Genomic DNA, 12,408 nt, shown 5'->3' with positions numbered 1-12,408 from the left:
CTTTTGACGGAAGCCCCAGTGTTAATGCAGCCCGAATCTGGTAAAGAGTTTGTTATTTATAGTGATGCATCCTTACATGGGTTGGGTTGTGTATTGATGCAAGAGGGTCGAGTTGTAGCTTACGCATCGAGGCAATTGAAGCCACATGAGAAAAACTATCCGACTCATGATCTCAAATTAGCTGCCATAGTATTTTCTTTGAAAATATGGCGACATTACTTGTTCGGAGAGAGATGTCATGTATATTCGGATCATAAAAGCCTCAAATATTTAATGACTCAAAAAGATTTGAATCTGCGACAAAGACGTTGGCTTGAATTGTTGAAAGATTGTGATCTTGTTATTGATTATCACCCTGGAAAGGCTAACGTGGTTGCTGATGCTTTGAGTCGCAAGTCACTGTTTGCTTTGCGAGCGATGAATGTTCACTTGTCCTTTTCATCCGATAATGTGTTAGTAGTAGAATTAAAAACCAAACCGTTATTGATTCATCAAATATGTGAAACTCAGAAAGTTGATGATGAATTGGTGGCTAAACGAGCTGAATGTGTTTCAAATGTGGATTCAAAGTTTCAAATTGACAACAACAATTGTTTGAGGTTCAGAAGTCGATTGTGTGTTCCAAGAAATTCAGAACTTATTTCAATGATTTTGAACGAAGCTCATAATAGCCGAATGCCAATCCATCCTGGTAGCACGAAAATGTACAACGATCTGAAATGTCAGTTTTGGTGGCCTGGTATGAAACGAGACATTTCTGACTTTGTGTCGAAGTGTTTGGTATGTCAACAAGTGAAAGCGGAACATCAAGTGCCTTCAGGATTACTTCAGCCGATTATGGTACCCGAATGGAAATGGGATCGAGTCACGATGGATTTTGTATCCAGATTGCCATTGTCGTCAAGCAAGAAAGATGCGATCTGGGTTGTTATTGATAGATTGACAAAGTTGGCTCGTTTTATTCCTGTACGTGCAGATTATTCGCTTGACAAGCTAGCCGAGTTGTATGTTTCTCAGATTGTAAGGTTACACGGGGTACCTATTTCTATTGTGTCGGATAGAGATCCGAGATTCACATCGCGATTCTGGAAGAAATTGCAAGAAGCATTGGGTACCAAGTTGCATTTTAGCACCGCTTACCCCGTTTATTTGCATTTTCTTATAATGCCGCCTAATTAGCTCGTGGATCAACGGACGTCGGAGGCATCGATCACACTATCAATCGAAGCACTTGGTATAGTTAGATCTTTTATTTTGATTATGGCATGTATTGGACTATTGACTTTTGAGTTTTGTGTCATTGTTAATTGGCCAAATATGTTGGCTTACTTTAGCACTTGATTCATTTTGTATAAGGCCATGGAAAATGGCTAAGATTGAAAGTTATTATGTGAATGCAAGCTAGCCTTTCATGAATGTAAAATTGTTGGCATGTTGAATATATGTAATGTATACGGGTCTTAACTATGGTTGTTTGGTTGAGAAATCATATTAACTTAATCTTTGATGTGTTGGTTCATGTTAGATTTTGTTTCAGGGTGGCAAAGGCTTGGTAGATAGCCTAATATTGTCCACATGGGTAGACACACGGGCGTGTGTCTAGGCCGTGGGTGACACACGGTCAGCCCCATAGGCTTGTTTTTCGGCTGTGTGTCCCTTGCACGTAAAATTTTCAAGTTAGAATGCATGGTAGTAAACACAAGGGGGGAGACACGACCGTGTGTCCCAGTCACGTAGAGGACACGGCCTCTGGCCATGATTGTGTGCCTTGGCCCTGTGCCCTAAATTGGGTGCTGACGTCAGAAATAGAATGTCAAGGTTTTTAGACACGAGCTAAGACACAGGCGTGTCATGGCCTTTTGAGGGACATGGGTGTGTGTTAGGCCGTGTGAAAACCCCTGTAGGTTCGAATTCGGAATTTAATTCGCATAAGCATGGGACACGGGCATGTCCCTAGATGCTTAAGTTGTGTGTGTCACACGTGCCATTAGCACGGCCATGGTATAATGACAACATGGGCATGTTGCCCTTCTACACAGCCGTGTGCCTTGTTTCAAGAGTTATTTTTATTTAGTCAGTTTAGGGACTCGAGTTGGTTCCAAATGGTTTCCAATAAAAGTTTGAGGCTTCGTAGGCCCATATTAAGGAGTTTAAACAAATTTTGAAAGAGCTTTGAATTTGATCTAGTCTTAGTGACTTGGAAATGATTGTATGCATATGATTAAGTATGGTAATGCCTCGTGCCCAGTCCTAGCCTCGGACTCGGGTAAGGAGTGTTACAAGAAGAATCAGACACAATCGGCAAAGGGGAAACCAATTGTGAAAGAGGGAAATCAGGTAAAGCAAGGAAACCGAGATAACAACCGATAGGGATGAGTGAGAGAAGTGCGAATTCGGGAATACCACAAAAACAAGAAAGTACCAAAATGCAATATTCGGCCTCTAGAGACAAAATAACTGAAAAAAATGACAAAACTCAAAGGGATTTGCACAAAGCCAGATTTATTTAAAAGACAATATTCGGCCTCATGACCTTCAATAACAATGACATGCCACTTATCCCCTAGACCAGCAGGCCCTTTCTGTCATGAAATACCCACATTTATTTAAAAGTATACTGACTAGAGACAGAGTTTAAAACCTTTAAAAACAAAACTTTTGCATAAGCCAAGGCTTAAACCCAAGACTTCTAAGACACTCCCAGAACACTTAACCACTGAAGTAGATACACAATTGTGTGACACAAACATAAATAAATAATTACTTAGGATTTTGGGGCATTACAACTCTCCCCCTCTAAAAGAAAATTTTAGCCTCAAAATTTACCTGATTAGAACAGATGAGGGTATTTTTGTCGCATCGCCTCCTTAGATTCCCAAATGGCCTCCTCAAAACTGTGATTATGCCAAAGTAACTTAACCAGTGGAATAGACTTCCTCCTTAAAACCTTCACATTACGCTCCAATATCTGATCTAGTTCCTCTTCAAGAGACAGGTCTGGCCTAATCTCAATCTCCTCAACCGAGATAACAAGCGTAGGATCAGAGCGGTAACGCCTCAGCATAGAGACGTAAAACACATAGTGAATCTGATCTAACTCTGAAGGTAACTCCAACTGATATGCAACTGACTCCACACACTTCGGTATGCGGTAAGGCCTAATAAACCTAGGGTTCAACTTGCCCTTCCGTCCAAACCTTAGTATCTTCTTTCATGGTGAGATTTTGAGAAATACGAAGTCCCCCATCGAATACTCAATCTCTTTACGCTTCAGATCTGGATACGACTTCTGTCTATTTGACATCGCCTTCAGTCGACCCTGAATTAGTCTAACTTTATCCTCAGTATCCCAGAACACACCGCTCACCCAAATCAGTCCAACACGAAAGAGTACGACACCTACGACCATATAATGCCTCGTAAGGTGCCATTTATATGCTACACTGATAGCTATTGTTATACGCAAACTCTACTAACGACAAGTTCTCCTCCCAACTGCCTTGGAAATCTATCACACAACTCCTTAACATGTCCTCAAGTATCTGAATCACCCTCTCTGACTAACCATCTGTCTGAGGATGGAATGTAGTACTGAAGTCCAACCTTGTACCTAGAGCTTTATCCAGCTTCTTCTAGAATCGAGACGTGAAGCGAGGATCCCTATCGAAAATTATGGAAACCGATACCCCATGCAGTCTTACAATCTCAGACACATATAGTTTAGCCAACTTTTGCAAAGAGTAATCGGTATGAACTGGTATGAAATGGGTGGACTTGGTCAATAGATCCATGATGACCCATTAACAAAGTCCATAGTCACTCTCTCCCACTTCTAAAGCAGAATTTGAACTGGCTGAAGTAACCCTGAGGGTAATTGATGTTCAGCCTTAACCTGCAGGCAAGTTAGACATTTGCCCATGAAGTCGGTAACTTCACGGTTAAGACCCGGCCACCAATACAACTCACGAAGGTCTTGGTACATCTTATTTCCATAAGGATGCATAGCATAAGGACTACTATGCACCTCTCGTAGTATAGACTGCCTCAAATCAGTATCCTTCGGTATACAGACTCTTCCACTGAAATAGAGCACTCCTTCACTATTCAATCCAAAATCTGATGTGTTACCACTCTCAATCTGTCAGAATCGGGGACCCAGTGACTCATCCCCCAACTGCTTACTCTTAATCTGCTCAATCCATATCGGTTTAACTTGGAGCTCAGCCAACAAACTACCATCATCATATAAACTGAAGCAAGCAAACATCACCCTCAGATCAATCATAGCCCTATGGCTCAGTGCGTCAGCTACTACATTGGCCTTACCAGGATGGTTTTCAATCGTATAGTCGTAGTCTTTCAGTAACTCAATCCATCTACGCTGCCTAAGATTCAGCTCCTTTTGAGTGAGGAGGTACTTGAGGCTCTTGTGATCCGTTTAAAAGATACACTTCTCACCGTATAGGTAAAGCCTCCAAATCTTTAATGCGAATACCACCGCATCCAACTCCAAATCATATGTCGGATTATTCACCTCATGAGTCCTAAGCTGACGAGAAGCGTATGCAACCACCTTACCCTCTTACATCAACACACATCCCAACCCAACATGTCATGCATCATTGTAAACAGAGAACTCTTTCCCAAACTCTGGCTGTATCAAGACAGGGGCCTCAGTCAGAACTTTCTTAACCTTCTCAAAACTCTCTTGCTATGCACCAGTCCAATTAAACGACACACCCTTCAATAAATCGTCAATAATACCCTGCTAGTCCTAGAAATCTGTGAATTTCCAATATAGTATTAGGCGACTTCCAGTTCAGAACAACATCAATCTTTCGAGGATCAACCCTAATCCCCTCAGCAGATACCACATGGCCCAGAAATTTTACCTCTCGCGACTAGAACTCACACTTACTAAACTTGGCGTAGAGTTATTTTTCCATCAAAATCTGCAAAGCCACTGGAAGATGTGCATCATGTTCATCCTCTATTCTCGGATACACCAAAATTTTATCAATAAAAACCACTACGAATCGATCCAGATAGGGTTGGAACACTCAGTTCATCAGATCCATAAAAGCTGCTGGTGCATTCATTAATCCAAACTGCATCACTAGGAACTCAAAATGACCATAGTGAGTCCTAAATGCTGTCTTATACACATCAGTCTCTTTAACCCTCAGTTGGTGGTACCCCGATCGAAGATCAATCTTAGAAAAAATCAAAGCTCCATAAAACTGGTCGAATAAATCATCATTCCTCGGTAAGGGGTACTTATTCTTAACGATCAATTTATTCAATTACCGGTAATCGATGCACATATGCATGGATCCATCCTTCTTTTTTACAAACAACATCGGTGCTCCTTACGGAGACACACTAGGTCAGATGAACCCTCGATCTAATAACTCTTGAATCTGAGCCTTAAGCTCTACAAGCTCCTTTGGTGCCATTCTATAAGGGGCAATGGGCACCGGAGTTGTTCCAGGCAGGAGCTCAATCCCAAACTCAACTTCACGGTTTAGAGGTAACCCAAGCAGCTCATCATGAAAAACATCCAGAAAATCTTTAACTGTTCTGATATCCCTAACAAAAGAAACCTCAGAATCTGAAACACCAATGTAGGTTAGATACACCTCACAACCTTTACGATCCAATTTCTAGGCCCTTAGTGCAGATATAACATTTGACAAGTAATTTCGACGCTCCCCAATTACAACTACCTCGTCATCCTTCACAATTCTTAGTACCATTTACTTAGTAGCATAGTTTAAGCTTACCCGATGTTTCACCAGCCAATCCATCCCTAGAACTAAGTCAGATTCTCTAAAAGGAAGTTCCATCAAATCTTCCAAAAAGATAAATCCTTAAACCTCCAATGGCACATCTCTGAACAGTTTATCTACGCTTACAAACAGCCCCAATGGACTCATAGTAACGTTAATTACAGTACTCTCAACCAAGATATCCAAAGTTTCAGACACATTACAAGCTATATAAGGAATGAGTATATCCTATATCTATCAGTGTAGTATAAGGTACATTATAGATAAAGAGCGTACCCGTGATAACATCTGGAGCATCACCATCCTCTCAGCGACGTGCAGCATAAACCAGAGTTGGCTGCCTAGCCTCAGTATGACCCGCACCTCTGCCTGGTGCCCTTTAACCACGACCCATACCATTTACACCTCTGGCCTGACCACAGCCTCTCGGTGGCTACTGATCACCCCTCGGCAGCTGTATCATACCTAAACCTGTAGCTCGCACCTGATCAAGCCTTCGTGGACAATCTCTGATACGATGCTCCAATTATTCGCACCTCAGACATGCCCCAATCCTTTTCCAGCACTCGCCCTGATAGCGTCTTTGACAATCCAACAGGGCTGCGGTCCAGTAACAGCAACTGGAGCCCCAACTCTGACTGGCCGATCAACTCTGGCCCATTTCTTAGGCCTCAAAAATAAACTTGAGGGCTCTGAATCCCTCTGTTCCTACCTCTTTCCTTCTAACGGTTCTAGCACTCAACGTGCTTCACATCCTCAAAAATCTTCGCCTTATCCACTAAAGCAGCAAAATCTCAATCCTTTTGTAGAGCTATCAGAACCCTTATACGATCCCTGAGGCCGTCCTCAAAATGAACACACCGCTCATACTCAGTCGCCACCATACCTCGCGCATAGCGGCTTAACCGTAGAAATTCAGCCTCATATTCGGCCACTGATTTATCCCTCTGTGTCAGATTTAAAATCTCCCTCCTATAGGAATCCACATAACTAGTGCCCACATATTTTCCTTGGAAAGTGGTCTTGAAGAATTCCCAAGTCAACCGATCGGGCTGAGTGCCCTCTTTAACTGTGAGCCACCACTGGTAAGCCTCATCTCTCAGCAGTGACACTACACCCTTTAATTTCTGCTTGAGGGTACAATCGAGATCATCAATGATCCTTTCTATTGTCTTAATCCAATATTTAGCCACATTAGGGGCACTCCAGCAATTCCCTTAAAAATCTCAGCTCCATTGGACCGAAGTCATTCTGTAACCGACCCATGGCCCACAGTAAAAGTATTGGGCCTAATAACCTTCTCCAAAATTCGTAGCATGGCTTGGGACAGTGCATCTTCCCCAGCCACACGATCATGAGACCCAGTCTCAGTTGCAGGTGAAGCCGATGCCTCTCTAGCTTCAACTTTAGGCATGTGGCTAGATGACGAAAACCCAGTCCGAGCACCTCCACGGCCTCTACCGCGGCCTCTTGTACCCCTTCCATGAGTACCCCTGGTGCTCATTATCGAATTATGCTTTATCTGTTTTAACAATTTTATTCATCAGTTTACAATTCTAGTGTTTATTAACAGATATTTTATCAAAAATAGTATCAGTAATTCAGAGTTCGTCTTCGCAAAACACAATCTTACTATAATTTTAGTTTACCCTAATAGAGTGTTTTTATACAGTTTACTACCTATATTAATCTTAGTATTTCAGTTTAAAACAAGCAACAGTTTTAGAAGACTTATAGAATCGGCGCCAGAGACTTGGTGTACCACACATTCAGTAAAACTTTTCAAAATACTTCAAATCATTTGAAATAGTTCCTCTTTGAAAATTTCAAGTTTTAGAAGAAACTCAAATCCACATCTAAGTTTTGTAACATTGCTCTGATACCACTAAATGTAACACCCCTAAACCCAGCCCGGACGTTATGGCCGAGTCTAGCGATGTCACATTGAAGTGTTTTTCACAAAGTATAATATCGTTGAAAAACCCGTTCTGTACTTAAACCTCTTTGTGACCTTCACGAAGTTTTTAAGATATCTCGTTCATTTTCAAAATGAAGTTGTTTGGCACAAAAAGTTAACCATATTGAATTTTTTATTAATTTTTAAAACATTATTTCTTGTGGAAGCTTCTAAAAAGACATGTTGCATAAACGTCATGATTTGAAAATATTTATTTTCTTGGAAACATGCATCTTACTACTAGCAGATATAAATTAAAATAAATAAAACCCCAAAAGTAAAGATTGAAAATTAAAGAGGCCTTATTACATTTAAAATACCCAAAATAAAACTAGTTATAATTTAAAATCCAACAAGAAAGTCCGTGCAGTTGTGTGGCCACCTTTGAGTCCCTTGTAGCACCGACCCGCCTAAGCTTGGGGATTACCTGTATAGATAAATAGATGGGTGAGTTATGGACACTCAGTGTGTAATCCCATATCAACACCAAAAAGTGAGCATAAACAGTTTGGGCCTAAGCCCAATTCAGTAATAGTTCAGTTTCAATTAGGGCCATAGTCCATTACAGTATCAGCATCAGTTTAGGCCTGATCCCATCTCTGTGACAGTAATAGAACAGTAATGCAAACAAGAAATCCTACCCAACCAGCCTCTACACTCTATCTCTGTCCAGCCCTACACTCTATGTGGGGATAAAATCAACCCACCCATCCCTACACTCTATGTAGCACTGGTTGCAGCACTAAACAGTATTTGCAGTAGAGCTGCCAGTATAGTACACTTCCTCCAATCACAACAAAACCCATCCCTATGTAACATGTCATGCATCATGCCATAATATCATACACGTGATCAGTATATTTAAAATGGCATGCTCAAACATAGTCATACATCTCATAGAGGCATAATAGTCAGTTTACTAGGTAGGGCATTTCAGTCATTTTACCAATTAGAGGGTCTAGATACACTTATCGACCCAGCAATAGGTCCAGAGTCATCTCGGGTGACCCGTGCAACCTCAACTGTCAAACAGTGAAAATGGGCCCAAGGCCCACAATACTGGCCTATGTGGGCCCACACGTTCGTGTGGCCCACATAGCCCAGAAATAGCCTTGGTCGTGTGAACTACACAGCCTGGCCTAATATTCTCTACATGTCCATGTGGTTTACCCGCATGAGGCCCACAAGGCCTAGTTTGGCCCGAAATGGCCCAAAACAGCCTCAGCCCATGGAATCGCTCATGGATGGACTCAATGTTCCTACACCCATGTTTAGGCATTTGGACTACCACACAAGCGAGCACACACCCATGTAGTATCGTCTATCACTTATTTCGACTTTTGCCGATTTACGATTAAGGTAGGGTTCACAAACTTTTTCACGAAAATGTGCGAAAGACCCACGAGCACCAAAACTTTGATTAAATGAAAGCGGCTTAACCCACTAAGACCGCTGACCAAGATTGATTTCAAGCTCCTTGGAAAAAATCTTTAATCGAGTGCAGATAGAGATTTGACCGCTTCAATATCAATGTAAAATCCCCTACTCCTTAAGAAGTTTCAGAAACTGAAAAGAGCACAACTAGAAAAAAAAGATGAGAATCAGCAATGAACAAAAGGGAGAGATTGATAGAACAAAAGCAATATTCTGCTACAAGAGAAGGAGGTATTCGGCTACAACACAACCGAGTAAGAGAGGGAAAACCAAGGAGAATCGGCCAAAGTACAGTATGCAAAAAAGGGGAATCAATGGACTCAAAAGAAAAGAGAGAGATGAGAAGAATCAGACACAATTGGCCAAAGGGAAACCAATTGAGAAAGAGGGAAAACGGGTAAAGCAAGGAAACCAAGATAACAACCAATAGGGATGAGCCAGATAAGTGTAAATTTGGGAAAACTACAAAAACAAGAAAGTACCAAAATGCAATATTCGACTTCTAGAGAGAAAAGAATCGAAAAGAATGACAAAACTCAAAGGGATTTGCACAAAACCTGATTCTTTCCCCCAAAGCCAAATTCTTAGAGTGCCTGAAGTTCAAATTCGGCACACTACTGCCTCTCCCCTCAACACCCCATAATTTTCTCCTCAAATTTTGCTACACAATCCCCACACCCCTCAAACACTCTAACCACTAACTAGCATTAGAATCCCATTGTCACACCAACACTCACACGACATTCAGAAAAATAAAATCCACCTTGCGCATAGTAGGACTCGAACTCATGACCTTTAGTAGTAGTGACACGCCACTTATCCCCTAGACTAGCAAGCCCTTTCTGTTATGAAATACCCACATTTATTTAAAAGCCTACTAACTAGAGACAGAGTTTAAAACCTTTAAAAACAAAACTTTTGCACAAGCCAAGGCTTGAACCCAAGACTTCTCAAACACTCTCAGAACACTTAACCACTGAAGCAGATACACAATTGTGTGACACAAACATACAAAAATAATTACTTAGGATTTTGGGGTATTACATTTGTGTCGGTTCACCCTTAGGAGACTTAAGCTGCCATAGCTAAAAGCTTCAAAGGATAGGTTGAAGAAGATGATATTCCAAAAACTCTTTCTTTTTTTATTATTATGTGAATATTTATATTTTTTCCCAAATAGCCCAAGTGTCCTTTCATCAAAATCATTCTGCCTCTATATGTACAAGTTAGTTGTACCAGTTTGGATAGCTCACGCATTTTTGTTCCTATCTGGACAACTGTCAAGTCCGGTGATAATTCTGGGCGTAATCTAAAAGTACTCATGCAGCAACATCAGTACAAAACATGACAAAATTAAGGACAACTAAGTTAAGATCCCTTCAGTTATAAAATGTAAATTACTAAATTGAAAATGCTAAAATATATGCTAAAGATAACTAAATGGAGACAAATTAACCATAAAGTAGGGAGAAAACATATGTTCTTTCTAGTACTATCACACCCCCAAACTTTAGTTTTTACTTGTCCTCAAGTAAAACAAAAACTAGCAAAGGCTACACAATAATTCACTAAGGCAAATGATCATTCTAGCAACTTGAATCACCTAAAATCCCAATGAATGGTCCACATTCAGATGACAAAATATTGCATCGACAATACCTAAGTATGAATGACTAAGATTGCATCTTTATTAAAACCAGTATCATGCTTCAAATTTTAAATTCTATCTACCAATACATCATTTATTGTATTTTTTTGTGAATAAGGGATATCATTGAATTACTGTACCATTGTTCTGAGAAGTAACGATGTGGTGCAACAAACCCCCAGGAAGTACGTAATTATGCCAACACACACTCATACAGTGACATCCTTTGGCTAGATTCATTTTTCTAACGCTTGCATTGGAGTGTTCCCATTTTAGCAATTCACAATACACCCACTTTGGAGTGTCACTTATTCCTAACTATATATACATATGAGTAGCTATAAGAGACAAATTCATTCAAGATTTAAGGAATGCTACATCCATTACTAATGCAACCTAAATCATTAATCAAAGAATTGAAGATACAACATTCAATCAAATTTATCCAACTCGTTCATTGATAGTTCACATGATTCAAGAATTAAGCATCGAATGTAACAATTTTTTTTAACACATTTGCATTAACCGCAAATAAACCTTGCATGCTTCAAAAAAATTGAAATGTGGGTGTATTTCCAATCCCCATACAACTTAAAGTTCGCATTGTCCCCAATGCACTAAGATTAAAATGCGATGACTATAACAATGCAACGATAATGTTAACTAATAAAATAAAAATTACACTTACATGCAATGATGAACACTACAGCTAAATCTTAAAATAAACTACCTCAGTTTTCCTCGACCATCAATGTGGCTGCACGATGTTTCTTCTTCCTCCTCTTGTTCTCCTCATTCTTTTACTTTTTGTCTTTGGAGCACTTTCTATTCATTTCTTTAGGATTTGCATTGTCCTCGGATCGCTCCTCAGTTTCTAGCGTTGCCTTGGCATCATTGGTTGTTTCTTGTGTTACAATTGGCACAGTGAAGGGGGTTTACAGTGAGTGAAAGAAGAAGATGGAAAGCTGTGATTTTTTTATGTGAAGAGATATAAAGCTGGCAAGAATAAATGTGTCCGATGGGAGTTTCACCCATTCAGACAAATCAAATGGCTAGGTCACTTTTGATCAAACAGTGGGATCTGAATATTCTAATCTGCTATTCATTCGTGGTGAGTCATAGGTGACAGTACAATAGTACAAACTGTGTTGACAATAAAACCCAAGTTCGTCAACAATGGTACCTAATTATTTTGCAAAAAAAAAAGTAAAACAAACTTGAACAGAAAGAAAAATAAAAGAAAATTACATAATAATAAATTCCATAAAAATTAATATTTTTCGACCAATTTAATGGTCTTTGTCTGTCTGCTTTTGATCCATTTTACCAAAATAATGTTTCAATTGCTAGCCATTCACTTTGAACTTGTGCCATTAAATCTTTGATTGTAACCAAAATATGAGGAAATACTTCGACAACTTCGACAGGTCCAAACCAATGAGAGCGCAATTTACTCGGGTGCAATTTCAGTCTAGAATTGAATAATAAAACTTGTTGACCTACAATAAATTGTCACTGCAAAATAATTCTATCATGCCATCATTTGGTCTTTTTCTTGTAAATTGCAATGTTTTCATAAG

This window comes from Gossypium arboreum, chromosome 8 (genome assembly GCF_025698485.1).
Source record: "Gossypium arboreum isolate Shixiya-1 chromosome 8, ASM2569848v2, whole genome shotgun sequence".
In the NCBI taxonomy this organism is placed as follows: domain Eukaryota; kingdom Viridiplantae; phylum Streptophyta; class Magnoliopsida; order Malvales; family Malvaceae; genus Gossypium; species Gossypium arboreum.
This window is presented reverse-complemented; position numbering follows the sequence as displayed.